Genomic DNA, 19,879 nt, shown 5'->3' with positions numbered 1-19,879 from the left:
ACCTGGCATTGCACAGCACCAGTGACGGAGGTGAGTAATCCTTGCTCACCCCACCCTCGTCCCTCGGGATGGGGCGCAGATTGGAAGGGGTACGAGCATATCCATATCTCGATCCCCTTCGCCTATAACATCTGCCCCCACCGCCATACCTCCCTCGCCCCTCCACGGTAGCAATCCCAGGCCTCATAGTAGCCTCCATTGATGGCAATTAATGTTATTCTTTCGTAGCCTAAAACAATAAAACCTTAAAACAATAAAAACAAAAACAACCCAGAAAACAATAAAACAATATAAATAAAAACTGCAAAAATTCATCAAAATCTAACAAATTCCCAAGCCCACCCAAACATCCATCCCACCCCCATATATAAAAAATCTAAAGGGAAAGGAAAATATTTTAAAAAAACATGTTAAAATGAACTCTGCACCCCTCCGGGTCCTCCTGGGCAGTAGCAGCATCAGTGGCAACAACCATCCTTGTGAGGCCCCAACCTGGGCCAGATAGTAAGTGGCAGGAGCAGTCCTTGTGAGGCCTGTCAGGCCCTCCCTGGGCCAGGTAGTAAGTGGCAAGAAGGAGCAGGGCCCTCAGGCACTCACACAGGGGAGTCCTCCTGGGCAGCAGAGCAGTCCTTGTGAGGCTTCAGACCCCGCCCCAGGCCAGATGGTAAGTGGCAAGAGCAGGGCCCTCAGGCACTCACCACAGGGGGACGTGCCAGATATCGCTTACTTTGGCACAGCATCATCTAACCTCCCTGCAAACAAATCAGAATTATTTTGTTTGTTTCTTTATTGCATTTACATCCCTTCCTTCCTCCCAAATGCTCACTGCCTAATCTCTCTGCATAGACAAAATCAAGATGAATGCTCAAGAAGCAGGTTACTTGGAAGCCCCCGCCCTGCCTCTGTGAGAGATACCCTCTTCCTTTGTTTTATCCTCTTCCACTAACTGAATTTCCTCCAGGACAAAGTCTGTCTTTGCACCGCACATTATGGAAGCATGCTGCGTATATGTTTATTGCAGATTTAAATCCAAGGCAGAGCATCCTTCTCTCTTTCTTCTCCCTCTTTACAGCTACCTTGAGCAGAGGCACTGGGAGAAGTCTTAAAGAGAAAGAGGCCCTGCTCTTTGATGTAGATGTGCTTCTATTTCCAAAGATGGGGGGAGCGAAGAGTTAATTAATTTGGACCATCCAGTTATTCAGATTGCTTCCTCATTGCTTTTATATTCACATTTGCATTAGGTGCTGTTGAATGAAGAGGTAAATGAATATATTTTCCTAATAAAGCATCGTAGAGGCAGATGTTTGCCCTTAGGAGCTATGCAGAAAGCAGAAGGGATCAACAAATAAGCAAATAAAATACATTGAATACCATGGAAACCAGAAATAATAATAAAAAACCACCTTTACACTAGCAAGCATTTACTCCCTTCCTCCCCCATCTTTTCAGGGCATAGAATGGTACATAACAATTTTCCACGATTGAGATAGAACGGTAACCGAATAGTTAAGGGCAAAACTCATTTGAAAACAAAGCTTTGGGCAAAAACCAAAGAGGGCAGACCAGAAGCCACAGGATGCTGCAGACCTCACTTTCTGCGGGCAGGCAATGGGATTTGAACCCTGGTCTCCTAGGTCCTCTGACCTCACTGGCTCTCACCACAGCTTCCATGCGATAAGAAAACCAAAGCCGCAGTTCCATTCACTCCATAATGGTTCAGGCAGCACATGCGCAGATGAATTTTGCGAATTCTGTGTGGGGAAGGAAATCATTGGGTAAAGACTTTCCTACCCCCCTGCTCTGTTGTCAACAGCAGTAGAAGAAAGCAACTTGGAAACACAATGGAGGGAGGAATGACCTTACAGAGTTTCAAGCTGTTAACATGAACATGCCCATTGTTCTTTACTATTATGGGCTTAAAGATGGAAATAGAAATGAAGAGCAATTACATTGCTTTTCCATGTTGAGTGTTTTTCTGTGTGCATGTGCTGAATATTACATTGCAAATGCTGCTTCTCTTCCTCCATTTTCCTTTTCTTGTGTTTGTTGGGAGCGGGTTTTCTTATGTGAAGGGTATCATTTATGAAAGGGGGGAAATTAGCTTTTGCATTTCCAACTATCTCTTCCATGGAAAGGTCTGGGGAAATTGGCAAATGTTTATTTAGAAAAGTCACCTGAGACTATCAAAGTCTTTAAAGATGTTAATTTATGCACTTCTAAAGCACTCCATTAAGTTCAGACTCATAATGTTTTCCTATGACAAGAGCAGCTAACCATCTGTTGACATCATCTCTTGCCAGCAGTCCTGGGTTCACAGTCAATTCTGGTGTGATTGAAATTTCTTAAATACTGTATGTTGCTTTTTCTTTTTCTTTTACCCTCTCCCTTCAAAAGTGGGAAGGCCATTTCCGACCTGGGAGGAGAGGGGGTTGCGGGCAGAAATCCCTCCCACATCCCACGCGGGGGCTGGCCTTTGCCCCCGCGAGATTAGGGAATCCCCGGGCGTGTCGGCGACCCGGCCCACCAATCGGCGGACCAGGGAGGCGTGGCCTAGCCTATTTAAGGCTAGGCACGCCCGGGGACCGCCTTTTTCTTTTACCCTCTCCCTTCAAAAGTGGGAATTATTTTTTGTTCAGTCACTCTGGTTAACTTTGGGGCTGCAGTTCCTCAAATTGCCTACATGAGAAGCTAACAGAACAATTCCAGTTGGCTATAGCTTCATCTAAATGTATGGAGCATATGCAGTCAACAATGTGCCCTTCAGATATTGTGGACTAGAACTCACATCATCCCTGACAATTGGCTATGCTAGGCAGTGTGGTATAGTGGTTAGAGTGTTGGGAGACCAGAGTTCAAATCCCCACTTTGCCATGAATCTCACAGGGGTGGCCTTGGACCAGTCACTGGCTCTCAGGCTAACCTAAATCACAGGGTTGATGTGGGGATTACATCAGATGGGGAAAGGCCATTTCCTTGGTGAAAGTTTGCATTCTGAGGGCATAATCCACCAGCTATTTCTACTGCACAAGAAACCATTCATTGTGCAGTTTCCATTCATTTCAGTAAGTTATATGCAGGAGAGCTTTCCAGTGGAATGTTTCACAAGGCTGCAATCCTAAGCATGTTTACTAGGAAGGAAGTCTACTGACTTCAGAGAGACTTGCTGTGAATGAAGAAGACATTTGGAGATCAGCAAAGTGCATAACTACCCAACGGAAATCCCAAAGCAGAGAGAACAATCAGGAAGGAGATGTGAGGGCTCTGGCAGGGTCCTCGAGTCCCCCTGCCTCCTCCCCAAAGCCAGGCAAGGACCCTACCAGAGCTTGACGCCTCCGTCCCAAAGCCTGGCTTAAGTTGATGCTATGAGGGCTGCGGGGAGGGTGTCAAATGACCTCGCACAGGGTAGCATATTACCAAGGGATGCTCCTGATCAGAGGATCACAGTGACAGAGGCAGAGCATAAGGAATCAGATGGCCTTTTTGTTACTCTAGGCCCAAGTTGTTTGGAGCTGTGTGAATTAGCAGAAGAACATTGAAGCTAGCTCAGTAGTTATCTGACAACTAGTACAACTCTCTCAGGAGAAGAGTAACATGTTGCCAGTAACTGATCAGCCTGGCCACTGCATTCTGCACTAGCTGCAGCTTCCAGTCCAGATACCAGGTTAGCTCCACACAAAGCATGATAGATAGAGCCATCTATCTCTGTGTTTGTTGTTGTTGTTGTTTAAAAACATTTTTGCATTACATTGATAGAGGTATTCATTAAATGGGGATCTGGATGGATGAATACTGACCATGTGAAAGACAAAAGGATTTCAGCAGCTGGCAAATGCAAAGTGTGTTATCCTACATTGCTCCTGCAGCTGCTGGTTGCATCAATGATTCATGGAAATTTGACCAGCTGATGGTTTCTGCCACAATCAGCTCCAATGCTGGACGCATGTAAAGTGCGGATATTGGGGAACTCTTCTCTCTGTTTGTTTTCAAACTCTTTGGCTCACTGATTTTTTCATAGCAATCAAGCAGGAAAATATGAAATCCCTTGCACTAAGAATCTAACATCTATCCCAACTCTAGGAATAAAGCAATGGGAACAGGAGAGGCACTTCTCTCTGCAATTTGATGGTAAATAAACGATGTCACTTTTAAAGTTGTGACAGCTAGAATTGTTTGCACATTAGGAGCAATTTGCAGTTGCATAATTGCACTTCGTAATGCAAATCAACATGCCCAACAATGCAGTGCTAAAATGATCAGTGGCGCAGTTTGGCAATTTTAGATTCTGTATTTAATGCTCTTATCATCAGAACAATCCCCATTTAGATGGTAATGTGTGCTCCCACACTTCCTTTGAAGCTCTGGGCTTCTCTCTCAAAATCCTGTCCTGAAAGCACCAAAGTGAAAGTGATAGCCGCTGGAAGTGTTGCGAAAGCAACTGTTAAGAAAATGTTTAGGCATCTGCACAATCATATCCCCGGGTCTCCATTCGGATAAGGGCATGCAATGATTCCCCTCCCCTTTCATTTTTTTACTGCATTTTCTGTTGTTATGAAAAACTTATTGGTTCGGTGGGTCATTAAAATCACAGTTGTTCCCATCATTATTTCATTCTTTTTCATTATTCCCATTGATTTTCATTTCCCATCGCTTTCCATGAGAGACAATTTTTCTGCTATCTGTAACTTCAGTATTTCCAATGGACATGAAATTTTTACACATTCTGCTCTTCCTCCAAAGGAGCAGACCTATCAAATTTCAAAGAGACAGAAGAGTCTGTAAAAGGCACAAAGACAGAGATTCATAGAGATCTGACTAATACTAACTAATACCTCTCAGTTATATAATGCAAATGAGTATGCCCAAACAAACAGGAAAGGTAGGGAAGGACAGTGCGCAATGGATTGAAAACGTTTAATTGTAAAAGGTACAATTTAGAGAAAGCTAAAAATAAAAAAGCACAACCCAACAGGAACCTGCAAAGGGATGATCTTCCAAGGAGGAAGAACTCAGTTGGGTAAGATAGCAGCCTTCATCTCTGTCTTTTATATTTTCATAAGTGCCTCCCCTTCCCATCATGATTGACGGGTTCATCGGGTTACAGACGCTTCAGGTTACAGACTCCGCTAACCCAGAAATAGTACCTCGGGTTAAGAACTTTGCTTCAGGGTGAGAACAGAAATCACGCGGTGGCAGTGGGAGGCCCCATTACCTAAAGTGATACCTCAGATTAAGAACAGTTTAAGGTTAAGAACAGACCGCCAAAATGAATTAAGTTCTTAACCCGAGGTACCACTGTAGAAAGAAGAAACACCAGAATGCTGGGTGCTGTTTGCTAAAATTGGTTTCAGTTGTAGATCTGTTTAGACTACAGTCCTGTACATATTTACAGGGGTGTAAAAGCCCACTGAATTCCATGGGACTCCCTTCTAAGTAGAAAAGCAGAGGGTAATTTCCCTTTCCCTTCTCTTCCTCCCCTCTTTAGCTAATCTATTGTGGGTTGGGGGGAGGGGATGGAAGCAAAAATGGCACCATGTCAGAACTCTGCCTTTAATTTCTCTCTGATGAAATGGGCCCAACTCATGTTCATTTTCTATTCATACTGTATACTCTGAGTAGTCATTGTTATTTCCTCTTTGGCGTTGTTATTTTCCCCTTTTGCAATTATCCATGGACCTATCGGAGGAAAGTGATGGAGCACTAGCATGGCAATGCGATAAATAATTCAGACGCGAAGTATGGAGAATGAATTATTCACTCCATTTAATTATATGCCCTTCCAACCATGGACTGCTGCATGTTGAGCAGAATTGGAAGTCCATAAGGTAGGCAGGCTCCAGACAGTTGGCTTGCACCTTTTCTTTTGTGGTGGAGTGGGAAACCCAGACCTGACTAGTCACTACCATGATCCCACACTGCTGAAGGCTAGCAATAATGGAATTAATTTAAGGGAAAGGTATTGCTTCACAGATAATGCCATAGAACATTTTCTGCACACACAGAGATTTGATATTCCAACTTCCTCTCAAGATGCTTTCTGTTGATTGCACACTGTGTTATTTCTAAGGTAAAATCTAGAGATTAGATCAAGTTGTGTTTTGCTTATCTAAACAGATTTTCACACACCAGTGAACAAGCCTTATGAGTTGCTGCGCAACTGTAGCTGCTCATATCATCAGCCTAAATGTTTCAGCTTCAGCTGTGTTGCTATGTTTCAGAAGTAGCCCTGTCAAGCTTGTACCTAGGGGTGGAAAGATCTGTCAGTTCCGACTCTCTCAGTTTCTCATCTTTCCAATCTTAAATTCAGTTCTCTACCTTTCTGCAGAATTTCTCTCTCTCTCTTTAATCCTCACGAAAATTCTGCAGCATTTTAGTGTTTCTCCCAATGAACACATTTTGTATGCTGTTTTGACTAATATACGCATTTTTACAAGCATTTCCCATAATATAATGCATTTTTGAACGTTCCTTTTAGCAACCTATTCATTTTTATGCATGCCTTACCTTAATATACACCTTTTTTGTTTTGTAAACAGGGGCTGGAGTACTGCATCACAAAATTCAGATAAGTGTGAATTTTGACAGAAAGGTGTGCCTTAGTTCTCAAATTGTTTCAGAAAGTGCACATTTGATAGATTTGGCTTTAAATGAGAACTGAATCTGATCCACACACACCCCGACCCCTAGCTGGAACTGATAAGGGCTTCTTCTTCTCAAATTTCAGCAACACGCAAATGCGAGTATGACGTAGCAAATGAGAAGGCATGGTCAGTTGTCAATAACAGGTAGGTTTTCATGTACAGTGGTGCCCCGCAAGACGAATGCCTCGCAAGATGGAAAACTCGCTAGATGAAAGAGTTTTCCGTTTTGGAGGTGCTTCGCAAAACGAATTTCCTATGGGCTTGCTTTGCAAGACGACAATGTCTTGCGAGTTCCTGCTGGTTTTTTTCTTCCCCCCCTTTTTTCTAAACCGCTAAGCTGCTTATCAGCTGATCCGATCAGCACATAAGCCGCTAAAAGCCGCTAAAAGCCGCTAATAGCGCTAATCCGCTAATCCGTCAATGGGCTTGCTTCGCAAGACGAAAAAACCGCTAGACGAAGAGAATCACAGAACGGATTCTTTTCGTCTTGCGAGGCACCACTGTAATCCAAGATCCAGGAATGAAGAACGTGCTTTTCCCCCTCCTCTTCAGAGGCTGAACCATTGAGGGAAGTGGGGAGAAAGAAGGACAGATATATTTATTGGCACTGCATTGAGATTCCTGGAAGGCAGATTTATAGGGCAGGGCCCCAAAATAAAAGAGCCCCAAGAATTGTGCATCTCTGTAATACAGTGGTACCTCAGGTTAAGTACTTAATTCGTTCCGGAGGTTCGTTCTTAACCGGAAACTGTTCTTAACCTGAAACACCACTTTAGCTAATGGGGCCTCCTGCTGCTGCCGCGCCGCCGGAGCACGATTTCTGTTCTCATCCTGAAGCAAAGTTCTTAACCCAAGGTACTATTTCTGGGTTAGCGGAGTCTGTAACCTGAAGTGTATGTAACCTGAAGCGTATGTAACCCGAGGTACCACTGTAACCGAGGTAGCACTGTCGCATCTACCCAAAACACGCTCCATTCACTTCAGTGGTGCTTAGCCCCAAGTAGCAAGATACAGCAATGCAACCTAAGGTGATACTGACACACAGAGCCAGTGTGGTGTAGTGGTTAAGAGCGGTAGTCACGTAATCTGGGGAACCGGGTTCGCGTCCCCGCTCCTCCACATGCAGCTGCTGGGTGACCTTGGGCCAGTCACACTTCTTTGAAGTCGCTCAGCCCCACTCACCTCACAGAGTGTTTGTTGTGGGGGAGGAAGGGAAAGGAGATTGTTAGCCGCTTTGAGACTCCTGAAGGGGAGTGAAAGGCGGGATATCAAATCCAAACTCTTCTTCTTCTTCTGAGTGGGGCAGATCTTCCAGGCTCTGCCCTATTTGCAAAATATTGGCTGTAGATTTATCCACTTTGGCATGTCCTGTACTACTTTTTTCATTGCTGCAGTTAAAACGGAGCCTCGGGATTGTGCTGTAACACCCTGTTTATCAGCAAAGCTCATTTAGCAGATCAGGAGGCCCGAAGCTCACGAAGCAGGGAACGAAAAAGTGCAGAGCGTGTTCTGATCCCCAGCTACCCAGAGTTGCATATTTTGCAACAAATGCTATGAGCAAGGAGCATTTCAAGCCACGGAACGCCCAGCTGTCTGGCTTTGTCACTTCTCTTAAAATATTTTAGAGATATTTAAGGCGTATGTTTCTGCATCAAGTAAATTACAAAAGCTATTAAACCAAATTGAATGCGCCTGACTTTTTTTTAAAAAATTAAAAAATACATATTTACAAAACAGTAATGTGTTTGCCAAGCAGACAAGGGGATCTGATTTTGCTGCAGTGAGCTTTATCCTAGAAATGTGAGATGAAAGCATTGCAGTAGAAGTCTTGGGGGTGAGATGGGAATGTCTGTGTGACACCAGAACAAGCCTCAACAGGTCAACACAGGGAACAGAATCCAGTCTCTTGGGCCAAAGAAAGTTAATTCTACAGTCCTGGATTTTCTCAGCAATAGATTATGGATAATTCTGGTTAGGCAATACATTTTTAAAAAGGTAACGGACCCCTGGACGGTTAAGTCCAGTCAAAGTCGACTATGGGGTTGTGGCGCTCATCTTGCTTTCAGGCTGAGGGAGCCGACATTTGTCCACAGACAGCTTTCCAGGTCATGTGGCCAGCATGACTAAACTGCTTCTGGCGCAATGGAATACCGTGACAGAAGCCTGAGTGCATGGAAACACAGTTTACCTTCCTGCCAGAGTGGTACTTATTTATCTACTTGCACTGGCGTGCTTTTGAACTGCTAGGTTGGCAGGAGCTGGGACTGAGCAACGGGCGCTCACCCTGTGGATTTGAACCGCCAACCTTCTGATCAGCAAGCCCTGGAGACTCAGTGGCCTAGACCACAGCGCCACCTGCTCCTGCAAGGCAATACATAGTATTGTAGGAACACAGGAAGCTGCTTTTTGCTGAACCAAATCATTTGGCCATCCAGCTCAGCATTGCCTATTCTCACCAATAGCAACTCCATTCCCTGCACTATTTTGGAGATGTCGGGGATTGTACCTGGGGCCTTCTGCAAGCCAAGCAGATGCTCTTCCATTGAGCTACAGCCATTCTGTTTTACTGATTATATTCTCAAAAATGTAAGACAACCAAACCATTATAAAAAGTCCTCTGAGCTTACCTTTAGTTGAATAAACAAATGGTTGAGTATACCTCTAAAACTTCATCAGAGCTATTCTCACTGAGTCTGCTTCAAACACTACAAAAAAAGCAACACCACAATCGTATCCTATCAGACCAAACCCTGGGGTCTATTATACATTTGCATAATCTCTTCTGGGCCTGACATATATCCATATTCAAAGCTAACAAGACTCTCCAGTCCAAGCATTCATGCCACATCATTTCTGGTTACACAGGGACATACCCTCCAAGTGTCCCGATTTCCCAGGGACAGTCCCGGAAATATGAAAGCCATCCCAACTTCAGATTTGATCCCGGAATGTCCCTATTTCCCCTGCCAGTGCTGCTGCCTCCAAGCTCGTGGAGGAAGATGAGCCAGCACTTGTTCCAAGTGGCAGCAACAGAGCATCCTGTGGCCTCTCTGTGCCCTCTGCTGCTGGTCTCCTCCCTTGGGCAGCTCGTAGCATCTGCTGGGGAGTAAGTGAGGAAGAAGAGAGGCTGCAGCATTGAGGCCCAGCCCCTTGTGATGTGTTGGCTCTGGGGCAGGGACGCCAACTTGGGCCCCATACTGTGGCTGCCCAGTGTGCCCTGCCCCGTAATGTCATGGCTGTGTGGCATGATGTCATGACTCAATGTCATGACAGTAGCTGGTGATCACCAAAGGGATGTGCGGGGCAAAGATGCTTCACCCTGCTCGTCCCTGGTGGAGATCCCCAGCACACCTCCTGGAAAGGCGCTCTGACGATCCTCAAAGGGATATGTGGGGTGAAGACAGCCTCACCGTATGATGAAGCAATGCAAGAGGAAGCAGTAGTTTTGGATCATGTTACTCTGCAAAACACACATGAATGCAAGATCCATTTAAAGGAATACAAGATCCAGTCAAAGTAGATGTGACCTGCTCACAATTAGCAACTGCTGGTGATGAATAAGCGTAGTGAGATGAATAGTGTAATCAAAGACTTCAAGAACAATTACCTTCTGTAATGAGCTAGCCACTCCCAGTGTCTACTGGATGAGAGTTTCATAGTGCCAAGTTTGCAAATTATTTCCAACTCAGCAGCTTCAAACTGCAGCCTCCCTTTGAAACTTTCTGAAGGCTGACAGCTCACAGAGGAAGTAGCATTACAGACCCTCCAAGTGTCCCTATTTTCCAGGGACGTTCCTGATTTAGAGAAGCCATTCCAGTTTCTGCTTTGATCCCAGAATGTCCCAATTTTCCTTAGGATGTCCTTATTTTCATTGGAGAAATGTTAAAAGGTATGGAGTTATCCAGCCCCAAGCCGTCTATAGACCACAGAGCCACCCGCGTCCCACACAGCTGCACTGCTGTACTGACAGAATTCTCACATCAAATTTTGATCACTGCCTAGAGACCCTTATTTTGCCAGTAGTTGTTGACATGGGCTTTAATGAGGCAGAAAAGCCATGATAACTTTTGAACTTCCGCTCAGAAGTTCGCAAACCAATGAAGAATCACTTTCCTCAACACGCCTAAATAATGCACACCAGTACTTTATACCAGTACTTTATACACCTCTTCAAAAACTTGGGGGAGAGTGGTAAACTAAGTGCATTTGTTTTCAGCACACATAATTTGCTGTACCTGCAGCCATTTTTATCAGATCCGCTTGAAATTTGCAGATATCCGGTAAATCGTGCGTGCAACTTTTCAATTTATTAGTTCAACGGATGTCATTTTATAAACAATAGAAATTTAAGACTTATAAGGCTTTTTTTTTTAGTTCACACCCCACTTTTTATCTTAATATAATAGCCAAAACAGTCTGTATTGGGGGGGGGGCACCACAGCATCAAAAACGAACAGAAGTCAAACAATGCATCACAATATGTTTACTCCTTTGAGAATGATATCAGGTGTGGGTACTCACCATTCAACTGAGTGTAGGGTGGAATCTAGACACATATAAAAATGTTGTGAAAATGTTTCTTTTTAATGTTTAAAAAATATATATTGAATTTGCCATAAGCTCACCATTGCTATCTAGTTTCACATTTCTATAGTGCACTTAAAACACACTTAAAATGTTATATTTGCAGCTGTATTTATGTGTCAGTGGTAAGCAGATCTCAGCTGTGTGGCCAATATGGCAGAGTAGGCTGACCCATACAGGAATGCTACAGAAAGCAACAGAAGGATAAAGTGCAAAGGCAACATATCTTCCTCTTTGGTGGAAATTTTATACCGTGAAGCATTATGGCAACTTTATCAAAATGTCTAAATGTGGGTGATGAGCAGGGCTTTTTTTCAGCCAGAACTCACCAGAACTCAGTTCTGGCACCTCTTAAATGGGCACCATTGCCATTATAAGAGAACAAGGGAGATGTTCATGGTAAGTTCTGGCACCTCTTTTCCTAGAAAAATAACACTGGCTGATGAGCTTTACAATAACAACATTAAAATTACTGTCTGTTGCTATGTAACCCATCCAGAAGATTAATTATTAGAGCAGCAATAAAGTTACAAAGGAAAAGGTGTTTCATTAGTGAATCACACGGTCCATATGACATGCCTTCAGATCAGGATATGAGCAAATTCTTGCACGTTTCAAGGAATTCACTAGATGAAACACTTAGTTTGTGTTTTTATCCGAACTGTTAGGAGGAGAAAGCTGCATTCCAAACCCTGTCCTTTTCAACTTCATGGCAAGGTACCTCTCTGGCTGAGTGACTGATTTTAAATACTGTATTATTTGTTTATGTACTACATTTACATGCTACTTTTCATCCAAGTAACTCCGGGCAGCATAGATGGTCATTCCCTCAAAGCAACCCTGTAAGGTACGTGAGGCCTGTCCCATCGTTGCCGCCTGAGGCAAGATGGGAAGGTGCCGCCCTGCGCACACACCACGATGCACCCGCCTGTCCCCTCCTTGAAGCCTCCACCAAAGAGTCACTTACTCGTGTCGCATGGCTGTGTCTTATGGGTTCTGGCAAGATCTTGTGAGAGCCCTGCAGAGGCTCTCACAAGATCTTGCTAGAACCCGGAAGCTGCTACACCCACTTTTCCTCATTTCTCCGGCAGCTGCAGTGGTGTGTCCACGGAGGCGCCCTTTGGATTCTGCCACCTGAAGTAGCTGCCTCAGTCTGCCTCTTTGACGAGTCGGCCCTGCAAAGAGAAAGTGACTGGCCCAAAGTCATCCACTGAGCTTCATTTCTGAGTAGGATATTGAACCCTGGTCTCCAAGGTCCCAGTCAGACACTAACCACACTGGTTAATAGGACCCTGGCACACTTTATTAGTGAGATTGTAAGGCTGTAGACAGGCAGTATGAGTCTCGGTGCTTTCTTTTGCCCCCCACCCCGTCTTTTTTTGTTGGGACTTTGATATAGGACAAGAACTATGGTTTAGCTCCTGAACTGCCTTTCTCTAAGTGGAAGGTCTCCTTCCATTTGTTAGGAGGCCTTTGATACAGCAGAGGCTCCTGCTGGCAGAAGAAGCTGGGAATATTCACCTCTTCCCTCACTCCTCTCTGAAGGCCCCATTCACTTTGTCTGGCATCAGCCTTCCCCAGCATTATGTCCTCCAGATGTTCTGGACTCACATCACCCCAAACCAGCAAAGTCCATGGTGGTGGTGGTGATTAAATATTACATTTGTCAGTCACTTTATACAAAAGAAAAAGGGATCAAGATGACTCAACAAGGTGACACTGATTCAGGATCAGAGGAACTATAGTCCAAAACATCAAGGATGTCTGTGTGTGTCTTCCAAGTTAGTTTGTTTATCTCATCCACCTATCAGTTGCGTCTTATGAAGCCTCTCAAAGCAATGCCACAATACCATAAAAAATTATCTAAAGCAACTGCATCTATGAAAGCAGTTTAAAAACATTGTATATTTTTAAAAATTACAGTTAAAACCATTACAGATATGATTGCAGGAGATTGTCCTACATGCTTCAGGGCTGTCCCCACAACCCTCAAGTGCAACTTTTGTGGGGAGGTGGGTGGGGGTTTCAGGGAAGGGGGGTTGGCAAAAAGTGCCCTCTCCCTTCCATCACTGGGCACATCCAATGAGTGGTGCTCTGCTCAACAAGCCTTATGAGGAACAGTTGAGGGAGCTGGGTATGTTTAGCTTGGAAAAAGAGGAGATTGAGAGGAGATATGATAGCCATCTTCAAATATCTAAAGGGCTATTACATGGAAGATGGAGCAAGCTTTTTCTCTCCAGAAGAACTTTCGAATGGTTATAGACAGTGGAACAGACTCCCTTGGAAGGTTGTGGACTCTCCTTCCTTGGAGGTTTTTAAGCAGAGTTTGGATGGCCATCTGTCATGGATGCTTTAATTGAGATTCCTGCATTGCAGTGCAATGACCCTGGGGGGTGCCTTCCAACTCTACAATTTTATTATTCTGGATGTTCTATGAAACTTCCTTTGCTTTGGGAGATATTGTATGGTCTGGCAGAGTGGCAATAATTATATATGTTAATTATGCCTAATATGTATTTAAAAGCTATTGAACATTGGCATAAATAACCACCACCGATCAATTGTATCTGACAGCAAGCCTTGATTAGATTAACTATATGTTATTTCTGCCAGTCAGTGCAAACATCCACTTGATATTCCAATCCAGCTAAGGTCTGTGCATTTTAAGCCCTCTATAACCTTGTTTCTTGCTGCAGACAAAAAAGTACCGTATTTTTTGCACCATAACACTCACTTTTTTCCTCCTAGAAAGTAAGGGGAAATGTCTGTGCGTGTTATGGAGGAAATGCCTACGGGTGGCATGCCTACGGATTTTCCTCCTCTAAAAACTACGTGCGTGTTATGGTCGGGTGCGTGTTATAGAGCGAAAAATACAGTAATACTTGCATGAGATGTGGAAAAGAAAATCAGAACTGTACAGACAGAGCCCAGTCAAATGTGGTGGTCAACTCTTTGGAGGGTGGGGTGGGGAGCAGAGGGTTTGGTGCCCTCACTGATCATCTGTTTGGGACTGAACATGTCCTGTATTGGGCACTAAATAGTGCAGAGGTGGATACCCTATGGCCCTCCAGACGTTTTGGGACTTTAGCTCCATTAGGCCCAACCAGGATGATGAGAATTAGAGTCCAACTACATCTGGGCAGGAGGGGCAGTGCTGTTGCTTTAGTAGAGCCAACCTTGTGCCAATCCTGACTTCATTGTCATCCTCCCCCCACTGCCCCACTAAGTGGAAGCAGCTTTTGGGGGAGGCCAACATCTGCCCCTCTATGCCATCCCCTCCTGCATTGGTGGGGAGAGGGCCACAAATTAGACACACATAGAATGGAGGGCTCAGCATTATGCTGCACCAGTGCCCAAAACAGTATACATGTGTATAGCAGGCCTGGGGCCTTTATCATCTTTGAACTTTTAGTTACACAATACTACTTCTGCCATGATATGCTCTACTCCAGCCTCACCCAGATACTTTGAATTTTCAACTCCTGTCATCCATTGGTGGCTGCCTGTGGCTGATGGAGGCCACCAAGTTTGCAAAGGCTGGTAAGAAAAAGTTTACTTCATCAAAATCTTGCCAGAGATCCGGAAACTTTTCATTCCTTTTATTTTCTCTGACAACACGAGGAGTTTTGGCATTATTCATGCTTTCACAGGAGCACCTTTGTTCTTTACAAATCATCTGTTGCACAAAAGTGGAGGCTGTTTGTTTTCAATTATTCATCATAGCATACATGCTTTACGTTTCACTGTTAAATAGAACTAACAAAGCTGCACTAATTCTTCTGCAAAAGAAACTTGAGAGGCAATGCCTTTCAGGTGTCTCTCATTTTGGGGGCCATCTTGCATTACTTTTTGTTTCACAGAGATGCCCTGTCTTCTCTCAATGCCTGGAAATGCCCATTTCATTGTAACTTTCAACCACCTGAGATTTCTTCAATGCCAAACAGATATTTCTTTACATAAGGGTAGCTCCACACTTCACATGACAAACACAATTGCTATGCTGGTTGTTTCCACAGCAGAATCACAAAGTTCTCTCTGAGTGTTCTGAATTTGTATGTGTGGTGGATGCGAGACACCATGTGACCTGGCCTAGCTCTGAGCAGGAAGGTCTGAAGAGGGATGGTGAGAACAACCAGTAGATTGTGCCTCCAATTATCCCTCTGATGGGGAACACCGCTCACGTCTGTACTGCACATTTATAGCAGTATCATACCATTTCAGGAGGTAAGACGGGGGGGGGGGGAACCCTGGACTTCCTTGTAAGCAGGGGCCATGGAACTGAATTTTGTTTTTTACTAGAGTGACCCTGACTAATTCCTAGCAAGTCCACTCCAGGTGTTATCCAGGACTAAGACGATAGAGTATATCCCAGAAGATGAAATGGGAGATGGTTTGGCCTGGTCATATGCATTCATGGAAAAACTGGTGCTTATTGTCCCTGTATGAAAGAATGCTGGTCATTAGGTGGTCATCCATTGACTCAGATGTTACAGGAACCCTTGCAAAGTCACTCTGCAACCTGGGTCATTGGAATGCACATCACCTCATTCTCTTTAAGTGCATCCCAAGTGACTGTTTGTTATGAATCAGTGCTGAAATCACTCAGCTTATCCAGCCCTTTGGAACTGAAATTATTCTAAGAGATAAGTGATAACATGTTAGATAGAAAGCTTCCACATAGTTTGTATCTCCAGATCAAACAGTATTATGAAAGCAGGATATTAAGTCGTTCTGCTAGATCTTTAACTTCGTTCACAGGAGTAAGTGTGAACAGATCATTTATCCTCTAAAACGTACACAGTATTGACACTAAAAGATAATAACTACTGCACAATCGAAGGAAAAATGGGACAAGTCTCTGATGTGGATGGATGTGTTTCTGTGCAAAGAGGGTGTATTTCTCCTCTGTTGGTGTTCTCACTAGCAAAAATGATATTTAATTTAGGGAGCTAAGAAATCTCTCTGAAAGGACAGGGGAAAAGATAAACAGTCTTACACTTCTGTTGACTCTGCTGAGTAATTAAAACAGAGAGAATATTGTCCTCATGATCAGCCTTGAGATAATGAAAAATACTAACATTTTAGTTAATCAATCTATTATACCAACAATACCAAAATTTCAGACACATACACACAGATAAATAATGGCTATTTCAACATTGTGAATAATGGCATTTATTTTTATTAAGCCTATTTTTCCCTGACAAATACAAATCTTTAAAGTACATGTGGGGGCTCACAGTTTGCTATGACTCTTACATTTATATACATTGCTCCATATAGAAAGGAGAAAGCAAGAACAGACCGGGTCAAAGGTCCATCTAATCTATCATCTTAATTCCCACAGTGGCTGGGTAGATGCTTCCAGCTAGAACTCTTCTCCCTGACATCTAGTTTCTGGTGTGAATGATATTTTTTTTGTATTTGAGAAGCCCTACAAAATCTTGTGAAGCCCACAAGCAAAGCAGAATGTGAAGATCAGACAGGAGGTTTACCATCTAGACCTTACTTGCAGAAAATATGTGGTTGCAACTCAGCTCAAAAAGCATTATTCAAGAGCTTCAATTGTGTACCTGAAACCCATTGTATTCGGTGGAACTTATGAGCATCTACATTTCTCTAAATTGCATTGGCGATAACTCAGAGTTGTTAACAGTCACTTGTACAGTTATTCACATATCACATCCAATTCGTACTGCCTGTGTACCTGTGTGTGCAATATGGAACTGTACAAATCGACAAGTGTATAATCTTTCATACACGCACTTAGGCAGGAAGAACCAGCTGCACAAATATAAGATGAGTAACACCTGGCTTGCCAGTAGTACATCTAAAACGGATTTAGGGGGTCTTAGTAGACCACAAGCTTAGCATGAGTCAACTGTGAGATGAAGCAGCAAATAGCTAATGCTATTCTAGGCTGCATCAACAGAAGTATAGTGTCCCGATCAAGGAAAATAATGGTACTGCTCTATTCTGTCTTGGTTAGACCACACTTAGAATACTGTGTCCAGTTCTGGGTGCCATAATTTAAGAAGAATATTGACAAGCTGTGTGCAGAGGAGGGTGACCAAGAAGATGAACCAAAACCAAAACTTATGATGAATGGTTGAGGGAATTGGGTATGATTAGGCTGGATAAAAGGAGACTGAGTGGAGATAGGATAGCCTTCTAAAGGGCTGTCATGTAAAGGATGGAGCAAGCTTGTTTTCTCCTGTTCTGGAGGCTAGGACCCAAACCAATGGACCCAAACCAAGTTACAAGAAAGGAGATGCTGGCTAAAAATCAGGAAGAACTTTCTGACACTAAGAGCTGTTTGACAATGGAACAGATGCCTATGAAAGGTGGCAGACTCTCCTTCCTTGGAGGTTTCTAAGCAGAGGTTGAATGGCCATCTGTCATGGATGCTTTAGTTGAGATTCCTGCATTGCAGGGGGTTGGAGTAGATGACCCTCAGGAACCCTTCCAACTCTATCATTCTATGATTCCCACAAGTCCTGAGGCTACATCAAACCTTCCTGCACTTTGTCCCCCTTAGATACTTCCTGACACACTGTTTATCAACGCGATAAAGAGACTATAAACTGATTTCAGGTAATATGCCTGGCATTTCTGTGGTGTCTGAATTTGGCCCTTATCAGCCGTGCTCCTGAAAGCTCATTTCTTTCTTTCTTTTTGAGCTACAAACCAAGAGCTAGCTAATCTCTTTAACAACAATACCATCTCTAAACCCCTGATAATGAAATAGAAGCGGTTAACTTTGACAGGTTTTACAGCCTATTCCATTTCTTTTCCAGAGAAACTTTTAAAAGAAGAAACCGCAAGAAAGCAGGGCTGTAATATTGCTATTCTCCTTGTTTTGAGGAACATCTTTATATGTGCAATAAAAACTGGCACCAACCTCTAGGGAATTGTTCAGCTAAAAGCTTCCTACAGCCCTTCTACCTTATTATAAAGTAATAACGTTTCCCCCCCCCCCCCCCGGCCAAGAATGAAAAAGAAGTTTTCATAATCCGCTGCAAACTAGTTCCCTGCAAATCCTTTCTGTTCATTCTGGGATGGCATTATGTGATGGGTACTGTATATTGTTCTTTCTGAAATTTCCTTACTCAGCAAAGGGTTATTACCATTGCTAGATTAGCTTAATTTCTTAATTACTTTGTGTCTTAAGCTCTGTTTCTGTGAGGGCAATCTTACTGCTTTTGTTCATGCGAGATAAAGCTTTCAAGCCACCCTTGCTTTTAGCTAAGTGTATGATTTCATAGGGTTCCCCACCTCTTTTTTTGTTTAAACAGAAGCTCAAAAACAGAGCTAAATTCTAAGGTTTCAATATAATCATGCAAATTCTGACTTCACGAAAGCTGATTTTCTGTGTTTGATCTGAGCATTTCACTTCATGCCACTGAATACCCACTGAGCTAGGAGCGGCACAGCGACTTCTCTCTGGTGGCACCTAGATTACAGAACTCCCCCTTCTCTGAAACCCAACCGGCCCTCTCGTTAATTGAATTTGAAGGGTTATTGCTTCTTCTGCTGCACTTTCAGGCAGTCCCCTGTCCCCCTTATTTTTATGTCCCAACCCTATTTTGTGAAGTTTTGATTCTGTTTCTTCTTTTATGTTGTTGTGGTGCTGGTGCTGGTGGAGTTGATTATATTGTAGGCTGCTTTAGCTCATGCTGGGTTGACCTTGATGTTCATGATGCCGGTCTGTGGTCCATATGCGACCCTAAAGATGAGATAAAATTATTCTAAATAGATAAGTTCCATGTAATGGTTGACACACATTCCCCAGTGTCAGCAGGGTCTGATGGGAGTTGTAGTCCAAAAATATCTGAAGGGCACAAGACTGGAGAAGGGGGCCCTGGGATGATCTTCATCTGGGAAGTGCTGTGGACTTGCTGGAAAGACTAGTACCCCATGTATAAAACTTTCTCATTTTCTTTTCTTCCCAAAATGGCAACCTCTATGTCCTAAGAAATTTTTACATAGCAGTCTTTGCTACTTAAGTGCAAGAGCGCTTAGCTAATGCTTACAAAAGACATCTTGTAAAAACACTGGAACATACATTTTACATTTGGTCCCTCTGGGCTGTATTTCTCTCTGACTTTTGGAAAGGCCCAGTGCGTTTCTGCGAAGGGCATAGCCAATATTTTCTAGAACAAAGGAGAGGAATCATTTTGCTCTCACCAAACTATAAGCCGCTCAGGCAGCAAATTACAAATGTCTGAGCCGGCACTGTTATTTAGATGTACATACTGGATGTTCTATTCATCCATCATTGCTAACTCATGGCAGGCAGTTATATATAACATACTTTCTCTATCACCTCCCACCTTCTGCTCGGAATTGCCAAAGTGAAAAGCCTTGATAGCTCTTTTCTCTCCCCTGTACTCTAACTAGATAACAATGTGAACGCCATTGATTTTTTCTTCTTCTAGGGTTCTTATTGATTTTTTTTTCTGGCTAGGAAAGGTTACAGGTCGGTTAGTTTTTAGAAAATGCATAAGTTGGAAAGTGACGCAGCAATCCATTTTGGAGTGACTCCATTAGGTAGCCCCTAGCACTTGACTAGTGATTGCATAATGAACAATCTCCAGGTAGCCAACACTCACTAACAGCAGATTGGGGGGTAAACCTGTGTCTAGACTGCACCACTT

Source organism: Podarcis bocagei (genome assembly GCF_964188305.1).
Source record: "Podarcis bocagei genome assembly, chromosome: 6".
In the NCBI taxonomy this organism is placed as follows: domain Eukaryota; kingdom Metazoa; phylum Chordata; class Lepidosauria; order Squamata; family Lacertidae; genus Podarcis; species Podarcis bocagei.
The sequence above is the reverse complement of the archived record's forward strand: the minus strand, read 5'-3'. Positions refer to the sequence as shown.